The sequence below is a fragment of the Sabethes cyaneus genome, chromosome 2, assembly GCF_943734655.1.
Source record: "Sabethes cyaneus chromosome 2, idSabCyanKW18_F2, whole genome shotgun sequence".
In the NCBI taxonomy this organism is placed as follows: domain Eukaryota; kingdom Metazoa; phylum Arthropoda; class Insecta; order Diptera; family Culicidae; genus Sabethes; species Sabethes cyaneus.
Window position 1 is genome coordinate 101,614,273 of NC_071354.1, and position 12,859 is coordinate 101,627,131.

The following is a 12,859-nucleotide window of genomic DNA, read 5'->3' on the forward strand; positions in this document are numbered from 1 at the left end:
GCCTATGCGCAAAATTTATTTGAAATTTGTATAAATTTATTTGAGAAAATCAACTCATAACATTTTCAATCCTTTACACCACTATACCTATATGCTTCAATCAACTGCCTTTCTTTGCTTTTCTTGTTCGATTGCGAGTAACAGCAAGTGACGAAAATGACTTTTCAAGCAAGTTGCAAAATCGTAAATACATAGACACATACACGCATACATACATACATACAAAAAAATACATTCATACATACATATATACATACATTGACGCTTGATTGATATATTTTGGATTTACACGTTTTGAACAGTTTAATAAAAGGTACCTAAATGTTTAAGTTTGAAGAACTTTTGAACAAATCGTCCGATTTTCAACAACTCGGTTTCATTTAATAGATGTCAACAGTAATTTTTGAATTATAATAAGTTACAGGATGTTTCTTATTGAATTAATGCTCATATGTAACAAAAATATGTTTTAAATACTTTTTATCACATTTCTTTATGTAACTTTCAAACCACAAGCCCTTTCGTCATAAAATTTGAAAATTAAGGTTTTGAAAGGGTTCCTTTTCATATGCAATCAGTTTTGTTCAAATGGGTTAAAGGGCCTACGAGATAATTTATCCTATATTTTTCGTATATTTATACATAACTTTTTAACTAAAAGTTCGATCAGTATGATATTCAATAGCGACCTATAGGACATCTAGACCTTTCATTGGACACTAAGATCATTTAAATCGGTTTATCCATCTCTGAGAAAAGCAGAGAGAAAATACTCGTTTCAGTTTTCGAAACTGACTCGAATGGTACCTGACATTCCTCCCCCCCGGCCATCTATCGAATTTCGGGTTTCCGAGTGATTTATATACCTTTATACTAGGGTAACTGATTTTGAACGATCGGAAGATCGGAATTTTGCGGGGTGATATGCAACAGGTGAAGGCTGATTTTTCATCCGAAGTCAAGCTGCTGAGTGAATCAATCACTAATATTCGTGAAAATGTTCGAGTAAACAAGGAACGTATTTCTGTTGTCGAGAGGAGAAACGATTTGCTGTTATCTGGTGTTCCTTTCCAACCGACGGAGAACCTGAGCGACTATTTTATTAAAACCGCTATTGCTCTAGGATATCGTGAAGAAAATATTCCGCAAATCTACGCCAAACGTTTAGCTAGACTTCCTATAGCTGTGGGAACTACCCCCTGATAGCTCTGCAATTTTAATTCAAGTTCGTTCGTGACGATTTTTACAATAGATACTTATTTTCACGCAATCTCACACTCGCGCACTTGGGTTTTGGCGTTAATAATAGAATTTTCCTCAATGAAAGTTTGTCAGAGGAAGCTCGGAAGATCAAATCATTTGTGGTCAAACTTAAAAAGGCTGGAAAGTTGCTCTCTGTTTATACGAAGAATGAAGTCTAGTTCGGATGCTGCTGTGCAGAGAATCACATCTATGGGACAGCTAATGGAGAAATAACCTTTCCTATTTTGCACTCTCTTCCTTCCGCACTATTCCATGTATCCGTCCTAAAATATCCTTGATTAGTCCACTCCTGAAAGTTGTAATTTTTTAAACCTTATCCACGAAGCTACTCTTTATTCCTTCCAAGTCGTTCCATGACTCCTTTCATACCACTTTTCGTGATTCCATCTTTCCTAAAAGTTATGCTGCGATTGGACGATTGGGCTTTCATTCTTGCCGCTGGTGCAGTTTTGAATGGAGTCTTATTTTTTTGCGTTTCCTGCTGTGGAGGATGTTGTTGTTGCTGCTGTTGATTCGCTATATTTGGCGCCTTATGTATTTGAATTATCGCATTTTTTATTTCAATAGTGAACAATGAACTTTATGAACAATTACATTCTTTAAATAAGTGATGTAGATTCACATACTCATTGTTATAGAAATTTATTTATTTATGTACTACCGCAAACCCCCGTTCGTTTGACCGTTTTTAATCTGAACACTTTTTAATTTGAACCCCGTGCAAATTAAAAATGGCTCAAATGTCATTCTCAACATGGCATCATTTGCTTATGCAGACAATGCACATAAACACGATTTCTCGCGTCACTTTTGATTTCGTCCAATGTAACAATTCCATCATATTGAGAAAAACGAGATCGAAGTTCTTCGAATTGAACTTTAAATTGTTTCAAAATGAAATTATTTTCAGTCATTCACTCAACGTGGTTGATGAATAATAACATTCAATATTTAACGGAGATTTTAAAAATCTAATTAAAACTAAGCAGTTTTGGTTTATTATGGAAAAAGTTACATTGGACTGTTTACCATCTCATGCTGTACTTTGGACGGTTTTATTTTTCCAGGCTATTGCACATAAATTAAGCGAGATCACCGTAAAATTCGTGCGTTGCCGTGCTACGCTATTTTCGAGGTTATTTTTCAATATTAGACCGCTTGTTTCACTTAAAATGCATAAACAATGCGAAAAAAAACTTTCACTTGCTAAACGTCCAATGTACAGATTGGGTTTGTTTTGATTTTTTTTGCACTTTGGACATCAGATGAGGACGACCGAAGTAACAGTCAGTCATTCGTAATTCGAATGTGCACATTGGACATTTTGATAATGCTAATTTTTTCACCTCAAAATAATTCTATTTGGGCAGGTGTTTTTGTATAACATAGAGTTTAAAAAGAGCAATAATTTGTTGTGATAAACCGGATTTGTTTACATTTGTTACATTGGACGAAATGAAAAGTGACGCGAGATTTGTTTGTACCGGTGTAGCATGTTTAATCAGTTTCACAATTTGTTTCCCAACGATTACGATAGAAATTCGATCGGAGAATGAAATATTCGCTGCTTGCAACTGCTAACTAAATCAAACCATCAAAACAATAACAAAGAGCAGGGCGGCCAGTTCATACGAGTTTCAGCATATTTAGGGTGGCCAGTTGTTCAAATTAAAAAGTAGCCCCGTTAGTTTGCATGAGGAATCGTTCAAACGAACGGGGGTCCACTGTATTTGATGGGGCTTTCAACCGTTGGTTGGTTCGCCCCAAACGCTTGTTATAGAAATAAGAAAGCTGTCATCAGCATATTATTATAGTTTGCATATGGATCTTCACTCAATGTTCGACTTTGTTGCTGATATTCTCTTTTGCGTCCTGGTTACGTTGCCTCGCTGTTGTTCTCTGCTATATGTATCTTCTGATGTCGGATAATAATATAAGTGCTCCTTCAAATATCAGTATTGCCTGTATACCGCGTGTAGTTATGAATTGCGCGTTGCGTTCTGATAGACTGAATATCGGTCACATTAATGCTCAGAGCTTATGCGCTCACAATTTGAGTAAATTCAATGAGATGAAATTTATTTTAAATGATGGTAAACTGGATATAGTTTGTGTTTCTGAAACTTGGCTCTCAGATGTTGTGCTTTTCTGAGATAAGGTGAACCCATAAATTATCACTTTTGTCGTTTTTTAAAACGATTCATATCTTTTGTACCGATAAACCGATTTTAATAATTTAAGTATCAAATGAGCTTTCCAGAAAAAATACTTTATGACATTTTTTATGTAATGGCACGTTTTATATTAGTTTCATGCATAATTTTTTTTTGTAGTCTCATGGATTGAGAAACAAAGAGACACAGTTTTTTATGTTTTTTTTTCTAGAAAGCTCAGATTAGTTTACATATCATAGGGTTTATATCTAATTCCTGTCGCAGTAAGTAAAACCACTCCAATTTTCATCATTTATTGGATGGATTTAACGAATACTCCAAAAGTTCTTGTGCTGCTTTCACTCAAATAAATTCACTAAAAAGCGATTATTAAAGCATTTTATTAAAATTGCGCAACTGACTTTATTCCTTAAATTCGTCGTACCGTTTTAAAATCCGTCCATCAAAGGTTTTCATCGTCCAAACTAAAAAATCCCAGCAATGTTTTCGAAATTAGCGCGCATGTATTTCTGTAGAACAGCATGACAAATGTTATTCTGCAAAAATTTCTGTTGGTCATGCAAGTTTTCCCGGCTGCAGAATAACGACAATGCGTTGCGAGAGTTATTTTTATTTTATGAATGACGGAAACTGACGATTAGTTGACAGTTTTTTCTTCGTCGCACGAAAAATTGTAGGAAATTTGGTTGCCACGAATTCTTTAATGAAAAGAAGCATTTAAATAGAACTCAGCTCACTTTGATTGATCGCGTATGATAGTCAACAAACTAAAATATTAGAGAATAACTAATTTTGCATTGTGTCATTAAAAATGCAGATATTTTTAATAATTTGTGTTGAATAGGACAGGAATAGGCAATTACGACAAAGCAGCAACATAGCCAACATCAGAGATATAAAACTTTTGTTTTTCTGATACCGTGAACGTACCATATTCTGCGCAGTTAAGACATTTGTATGATTCTTCCGCTATTCTAAGTATTCTAGATTTAAATTAACAACGTGGATAGCAGCAACGTGTAGTGCTACGGTCTATAATATCTGGTAAAAAATATGGGAATTATAGGTCGACCAACAATTAAGTATATTTTTCGTTTTGTAAACTTATCCACGGTGCCTAATTCTGCGCACTTTCTTGCCCATGTTCCTAATTCTGCGCATGTTTGCTCCTAATTCTGCGCACCCAAAAAGTCAAAATAAATACTCCTGCCATGCTGTTTATCGCTTTATACGCTGAAAGCACACCAAAAAATCCGACATTAGCCATTACCATAATTAAATCCATGATCCGGCCTTCTTGTGCTGTCCGGGTGGCAAAGGAATATTGTTATCATTTTGATTGCTTCATTTTAAATATTTTATTCTCGATAACGTGAAGAGCGAATTGATTCGGGTTTTCTGCATACTGAACATTACACTTTAGACTAATACCAAAAATTGTGTGTTCATATAGAAACCACTGCCCCACTCTCTGACAGCCCCTTGAGGTTGGACATTTAAAAAATAGAAGACATGGTTTCATGAATTGGCGCTCGTGGGTTCGGACCCCGAGCACAGCACAGGATTCCAATCAATGGAAGTTAAAGATTCTACTTGAATTTTCATGCCTCCATACCTCAGCCATTTGGGTGAGGTTCCATATTTTTTCGCGCTTTCTTCGTAGGATACATTACTGCGCAGAATTTGGAACATGAATAAAAAATCTGTGCCTAAATCTGCGCATTATTGCATCACATTTTTCTAAGGAAAGCAATGCCTGCAATCAATCTTTTTGTCTAAAACATGACTAAAACTAATTATTCTTTCTAATTATGCTGGGTAATTTGATCATTGCAAAGAATTTCGATCATAAATTTGTTAATTTTCTTGCAGGACAATCTTAGCGTTGGTGCTAACGATGATTTTTTCTGCCATATAAAATACTTTCAGTTTCACGTTAAATTATTTCGCTCTCAAATATTATGGCCCATTTGTGAATAATGGCGTAATATTCAACAGACATTTATAAAAAAAACGCGATGATCATAGTTATGCACAATGTTAAAAAATACTTATATAAAGAAAAATGCGCAGAATTAGGGGCGGTCACGGTACATTTTTTTACGAAATAAAGGTCGGATAATGCCGTGGAGATGCATGGTTTTATTTTACCTACAAGGAAACAGAAATATCCATGCTCTTGTCATTATACTGATTATGAATTGAGGAACAAGAAGAATATTCCATAAGGTAGAACATGGGTCTTCCGATTTTTCTTTGGAGTTTCCCAGGAAGTGTTGAAAATTATATCCAGTAATAATTTTCCGAAATTGTAGAGAAAAGTTGCTTTTTCATTAAACATGATTTTAATAGAATGCTTGATTGAAAAGTTTGGAAAGGAATTTTGAAAATACGGGATATCTGAGAAAATCGGAAAATTTACAATAGAATTTTCCATATGTATAATGATAAACTACACCCTCCTATACGACTATACTATACTATACTATATTGTATAGAAATTTTTTGTGAAAATTTCGGACACTCTTTAACCTAATCCTCAACCATAATTTTGGAAAATGGGGAAAGCAATCAACTTCATCGCGAATTTAACCGAGAGTTGAATGCTTAAACCAGAATTAAAGCATTTTTTCAAAAGAATATTTACAAGTTCAGTTTTCTAGTAGGCAAACAGACATCACCTGGCCCTTGCTAAAGTGAAATAATATGTGATAAGTTCGATACCATCGTTTTGGTCCAAGGTTTTGGATCGTTAGAGTATTTAACTAACGTCAAGCGTCAAAAAACCGACATGACGGTTGAACCGACATAGACAAAACTAAGATTGAAACTAAATATTGTGGGAATTTCCTCCGACATAATTATCAGTAACCGACTTCAAATATTATGTCATACCTACCTAAATGTTCCAAATTTTACCGAACGTCGGTGTTCCTCAATAGACTACCAATTCGAAAACAGACTCTATTGATGTAATGTATTTCCTTCTCTATCAAAAATGTGAAGTCGCGATCGGTGCAATGGAGCAGCGATTTATCGGACACAATTACCCCGTCGTGTTCTAGTGATAACAGCAAACATTATCGAAAAACTTGTACGAGATACGGCACTATAAAAGACGGCGCTTGAGCATTATCCTTCTACCAGTATTGTAATCCAGTGGCAGAAAGTTAGGTCCAATCATAATGAAACATTTCGCTATTCTAGCACTGCTCTGCACTCTGGGAGCTCAGGTATGGTTTTAGTTTTCTCCACAAATATAGTAACATACAAAACTGAAACGTTTAATATTGTTTTTTTAAAGGCTGTTCCAGACCGCACTCCGTACATTATTAATGGACATAGCGCTCCTCATCAGCCGTTCAATGCATATGTCCAATATCTCAATGCGCAAAATGCCGGATTCTTTGGCGGCGGCTCAATTATTTCCGACAGACATATTCTCACATCTGCGCAAAATATTCAGGGGTAAGCGAGATATTACTAACATATGGAAATCATTAAAAAACCGCCGGTTTTCGATTCAACAGATTTGTACAATGGGATATTGGTCTCGGTACTAATATTTTCACTCAGTTGCAAATTTTAACGACCACTATGGCTACGGCTCATCCTAACTTCAATTCTGCCACCAGAGTGAACGACATTGGTGTCATTACATTGGTGAATTCTCTCATTTTCACGACGACTATAGCACCAATTTCGTTGCCGGCCTTAGCAGAACTAAATCAATTACCGTTGGAGAATGAACAGGGAACAATTCTTGGATTCGGATTCACCACAGGAACATGTAAGTTTCACTTCAATTCTAGGACATTCAAAAATTTTTGAGCTCTGTTCTGAAACTTTTCCAATAGCCACAACCCGTTCGGACTTCCTAATGCGAACATTCAAGCGAGTTATAACTAATACTCGTTGCCAGGGGTACTACAACACAGTACAACTGCCAAATCATTTCTGTGCTGAGGATAACATCGAACTCTCCAACATTTGCCAGGGTGACATCGGAGCTGGTTTCGTAACTAACGTACGTGGTACCCAGGTGTTAACCGGTATAGCATCAATGATAACAGCATCCTGTAGTAACGCGGTCCCATCCGGATATACACGAGTTATTATGTATAGACAATGGATCCAGCAAACGACGGGAGTTTAAATCGTTCCAATCTGGATTTCAAAAGTTTAAGATTGTTTTGTTTGTTGAAAATAGAGAAGCATTTTGAATTTTTAGTTTATATTGTTCATTGATAATTACATGCTTTTTTCATGAGATAAAAACGATGCATATGATAACAAAACTGACAAACCTAGTAAAACCATTAGAATCAAGGTGCATCAGACCTATTGAGCGCCTTTTTCCTTGAATCACGTTAGGTAATTGAAATTCATATAAACACAATCTAGCTGAAAGAAGATATCTCTGCATTCATCAGAAATTTGTTATCGGTCTGCTAGCTAGCGTATATGCAATACCTTGCGTGACGTAAATTAAATTGGCCTTAAAAAAATTTTTTATGAGGATTTCCCCAAAAAAATGGAAGAACCCTCGGTAGTATTTCGTCAAACTCTATAATTAGGATACCCTAAAAAAATGCTGAAATCTGTTGCTTCTAGCAGAACATGTTTAGAATACAGCAGGATTGTAACGCCAGTCACTCATGCCTTCAGAAACAGAGACCAAAACAGCTGATGTTTCTCGACCAACATTTGAAAAGAGTCAATCAATTAAATGTAAACAAACCGAATGAGAGTTCGTTTTCACGTGCTGCTCCCCCTAAAAAAATAACTCACACGCGGTTTGTTTATGCTTGACTTATTGGCCCTTTTCAAATGTTAGTCGAGATCCTTAGTAATGCTGGCAGCCCGTAGCGATCGCCCAGTTAGTTTCGAGAGACGATACTGGCCTAACGAGCCAGTCGTCGAATGTTTGAATCTGGACTGGGCGGTGAGGCTAGAGTCAGTAGGATCGTTGCACTAGCCTCGTTATTGTCCTGTACTGTAATGACATTCGCAGTCGGTTAAGAAATCGATATACCCAAGACTTTGCTTTGCTATAGTGATTTTAAAAATTGTGTTGTATTTAATTTAAATTGAATTATAATCGGATTTAAGATTGAATGTATTCGAAAAAAATGAGACACCAATCAGGTTGTAATTTTTTTTCTTAAGGGGGGGATAGTACTTTTTCTATTTCAAAAAAATCGATTTTTTTATTAATTCGAAAGATTAATATTTTGAGCCATAGTCATAGTTGGTCTAGCTCTTCATGATCTCTGTCCTCGTTCTGGAAGGTAGAGCTTCGTCCAGTTCGTGGGTGTAGAACTCGCGGGTTATCTAATAGGCGAATGTTTAATCAAGAAGGGGAGCTTTCCTGCTCCACTTATATACCATCGTATATACCGAGGTATATGGGTCATTCCACGTCAAGTGACCGAGAAAAAGTACAAACTTGTAATCGACCTTCTCGGATTTGAATCAAATTTTGTCAAATGAACACATTTCAGGTTAGCAAGAAAAAATCCTAAGTTTGGTGCCGATTAGACGTCCCCTCAATTAATGGGAGTAACTCCATTTTTAAAGAAAAGGCACGTTTTCGTCAACTCCCCTTATTTTCTTTTGCTTGTAACTCTGGAAACACTACGTTTAGAAAGACAATTTTAACATGATTCCAAAGGAAATTGCCCAAGGAACCCGAAAAAAAATATTAATTTTCAGGAGCAGTGCAGCCAAATATTTTTAAATTCGATTTGAAAGCTAAATTTGCATTTTTCTCTCAATGAGTACAATTTGATTTCCAAAATTCCAACTCCATCGTATTCTTCAGATTTTTTTACATAAGAATCACTCAAAACTATGAGGTGTTCTTTGCCGATCCAGAGTTACAGCGATTTAAAGAAAGAAACCAACGATTTTTCATAAATAATCAAAGTAAAATTACATTTCATTGAAGCAATAAGTTTCTATGGGATTGTAAAAACACTGTGCGCTACCATCTCAGAACAGAAGTGGAAGTAGCAATCCAAACACGTACATGCTACTTTCTACAGATACTAGCGAGCCTGGCGGTAGCGAGTCACTTTTTTCCACGAAAACACACGAACGCATACGAATGCACACGAAAGCATGTGAAAGCTGCCATGTGATTGGCAGCGAGCGTTCTGCTTATATTGCTGTTATTCGCTTCTGTGCGAAAACCTTCCCAGAAGAAAAATAAAAGCAGAAAAGACTCCGTTACCAGTTTTGATCGCCGAATTGTTCGGACGTCCACTTCTGTTCTGTGCTACCATGGTAGCATGTATACAGTATATAATAAGGTTTTTCTTAACAGGTCGCCAAATTTTCAGTTTTTCTCATTATTACCCACACTAGTTAAACCAATATTAGTATCATAGCAGTAACAGATAAAGGGGGTAAAATCTGGAGGCTAACAGCGAACTGAACAACATTTTAGAATGTTACGGTCAAATACTAGAATATTTTACGCCGGCTTAAACTTATATTTCCATTACTAGCGTTAACAATTATACGAACAACTAAAAAGTTAGCAACACTGATAAGAAAAAGCTTTATAATATGCTATATACTAGCTCTCACGGTAACACAAAATGTTTTTACAATGCATAGAGACTCACTGCTTCAATGAAATGTAATTTTACTATTGATTATTTATGAAAAATCACTGGTTTCTTTCTTTAAATCGCTAAATCTCTGGATCGGCAAAGAAAACCTCGTGGTTTTGAGTGATTCTTATGTAAAAAAATCTAAGGAATACGATGGAGTTGGAATTTTTGTTCAATTTGTTTGATTTGTTTATTTATTGTTTTCTCCATCGGATCTAGAGTTTAAATGAAGATTTCAAATATGAATGGAAAAAGCTGATTTGAGCCGATTTACCCATTCTCAAATCGGCATAAAACCCATTATCTTTTCGATTAAAATAGTAACATACATAAGCACAAACTTAAGTAAACATAAAAAATAAATTTCACATTAAAATGCATTAGCCCTTATTCCATTATTAAATGTACTCGTCGATATTGCAATCAAATTGTACTCATTAAGAGAAAAATGCAAATTTAATTTTTAAATCGAATTTAAAAATTTTTGGTAACACTACCCTGCAAATTAATATTTTTTCGGATTCCTTGGGCAATTTCCTTTGGAATCATGTCAAAACTTTCTTTCTAAACCTAGTGTTTCCAGAGTTACAAGCAAAAGAAAATAAGAGGATTTGACGAAAACGTGTCTTTTCTTTACAAATGGAGATACTCCCATTAATTGAGGGGACGTCCAATCGGCACCAAACTTAGAATTTTGTCTTGCTGATCTGAAACGAACAATCTGACAAAATTTGGTTCAAATCCGAGAAGGTCGATTACATGGCACTCGGGCACTTGACGTGGAATGACCCATATACCATCGATAATTTTGAGAACACGTGATACAGCTGCTAGGTAATGCTCCGAGTTGATGGTCCGAGAATAGGGTCGATTTGGTTCAATGTTGATCATTTGATCTCCAGGTGGCTTTGCGGGGAAAGAAAGTGCTTCCGATCACCAGGCCTCAGGAAGCTTTAAAGTTGATGTATCGGTGGCTGTTATCGTTCGTGACGGTGTGCAGACTATAGAACCCGATACCGCCGATCTATACATTGCTTCCCTATCTATCTGGGTGTCATATCCCAGATAACGATCTCGATGTCCCGTGGTGAGCTGCTGTCATAAGTTGCCTTCGGTTACGCATAGAAGGCCCCTTCCCATCGTCCAGCCCATTACGCGAGCTTGCATTCTGTCTATCACTAGGAAGCCCGTTCCCAGCTCGTTAGACGCTCCACCGCTCTGGTAGAATTTAGCCTTGCCGCCACGGATCCTCCACACCTTCTTGCCTTGCGATAGATCTCTTGTAGTGTCACGATGCCGAACTTTCATGGTTCTAATTGGCCTAGTAGCAACCTGTGGCCTCCCATGAAATACAGCGATCTATATAGCGATGAAATATATAGCCCATGAAATATAACGCGTTCCAGATACTAAGCATCCATTCCATGTCCTTATTTCGTCGCCTTTATCCATGCAGAATGTTTCGAGTCGATTTTTTTATTTGTCGTTATATTTTATATTAAGGTAGATTACCCACGAGTCTCGTAATGGGGCTGCCATCTTATAGTGCCGTAACAACACAGTGCCTGCTTTCTTGCTGGCATACGACCACCTATGATTCCACCAGGGCTAGTTACCCGATCTCCGCTAAGGTTGCTCGTATTCCGGCTGATAGGGTAATCAACCTATTTTGGACTTCATCTGTAGTTATACATAATTGGGACACTTACAGCAAAATCAAATGGAAGTTTCCAAATTATATACAGCTGCAGGTGGGGTCCAAAAGGTAGCGATCGGAGTTGCTAGATAAGACGCTAAGGATCACTATGGAGTATATGTTACGCATTAATCAAGCCGTTCACCAACCGTTTCTTTTTCACAGGATATTTTGACTGGTTTAGTAGAAATAGGTATATTCAAATAGCTAATAAATGTAGTGTTAGATAGACTAAGAAGTCTCTAAGTTACCAGTTTTTCAATTCCATTCTGAGAGTACATGTTGAGGCCCCACAGAATGGTTCTGGTCCAATAAAAGGTTTTATCGGTCCAGCTTTTGCCAATTGATCCACTTTTTCATTACATTCAATTCCACAGTACCCATTCACGCCAAAAAGACTTACTGTTCTTTTTTTAGAACCGCCCAGTTAGCTCCGGGAAACGATGCTGGTCTAACAATGCAGTCATCGTAGGTTCGAATCTCGACTGGGCAGTGCCGCTATTGAGTCAATAGGATCTTTACACTAGCCCCGTAGCTTTCCTGTACTCTAATAACCGGCTGCGAAGTCTGTCGATAAAGAAGGGTCAAGGTCTTAAAAGCCGTTTATACCCATGGCTTTGCTTTGTTTGTTTTTTTAGCCACCTGCTGTAGCAATTGAATGCATTCCTAAACCAGTTTAGATGAACACGAAACTAACTTCAGTCCTATTAAAGCAGCCTAGCTGTCAGAAAATATACATATATTTGCATGTCTATAATTTCGCGCCGACAAACTGTAGCACATTCAATTACTGCCTGTATTTCTACTTTAAATACAATCGGCCATTGGCCCATGGATATTGACATGTTGTCTCTGAAGCCCGCTACCCCAGCTCCGACTCTATTGTTTAATTTAGAACCGTCAGTGTAGAAGATAATGGATCCTTGTTGAATATTAGGCCCACCTGATTCCCGCTCTGTGTAACTTGTTTCAATCACATAGAATAGTCGTTCAAAGTTATATTACCTATCCATCCAGTCTTCCTGGTTTAATATAGGACTAAATTTGAAATATCTCAAAATAGTGAGGATGCCCGCCTTATTCTATAGGCTGTTTTTTGCAAATTT

At 36.8% G+C, this 12,859-nt stretch overlaps 1 protein-coding gene across 1 annotated transcript in view; it reads right to left on the reverse strand.

Moving 5' to 3' along the window:
• Window positions 1-12,859, reverse strand: part of LOC128733740 (protein Red) — a 78,313-nt gene that overhangs the window by 40,012 nt on the left and 25,442 nt on the right. The gene's annotated exons all lie outside the window — the stretch shown is intronic.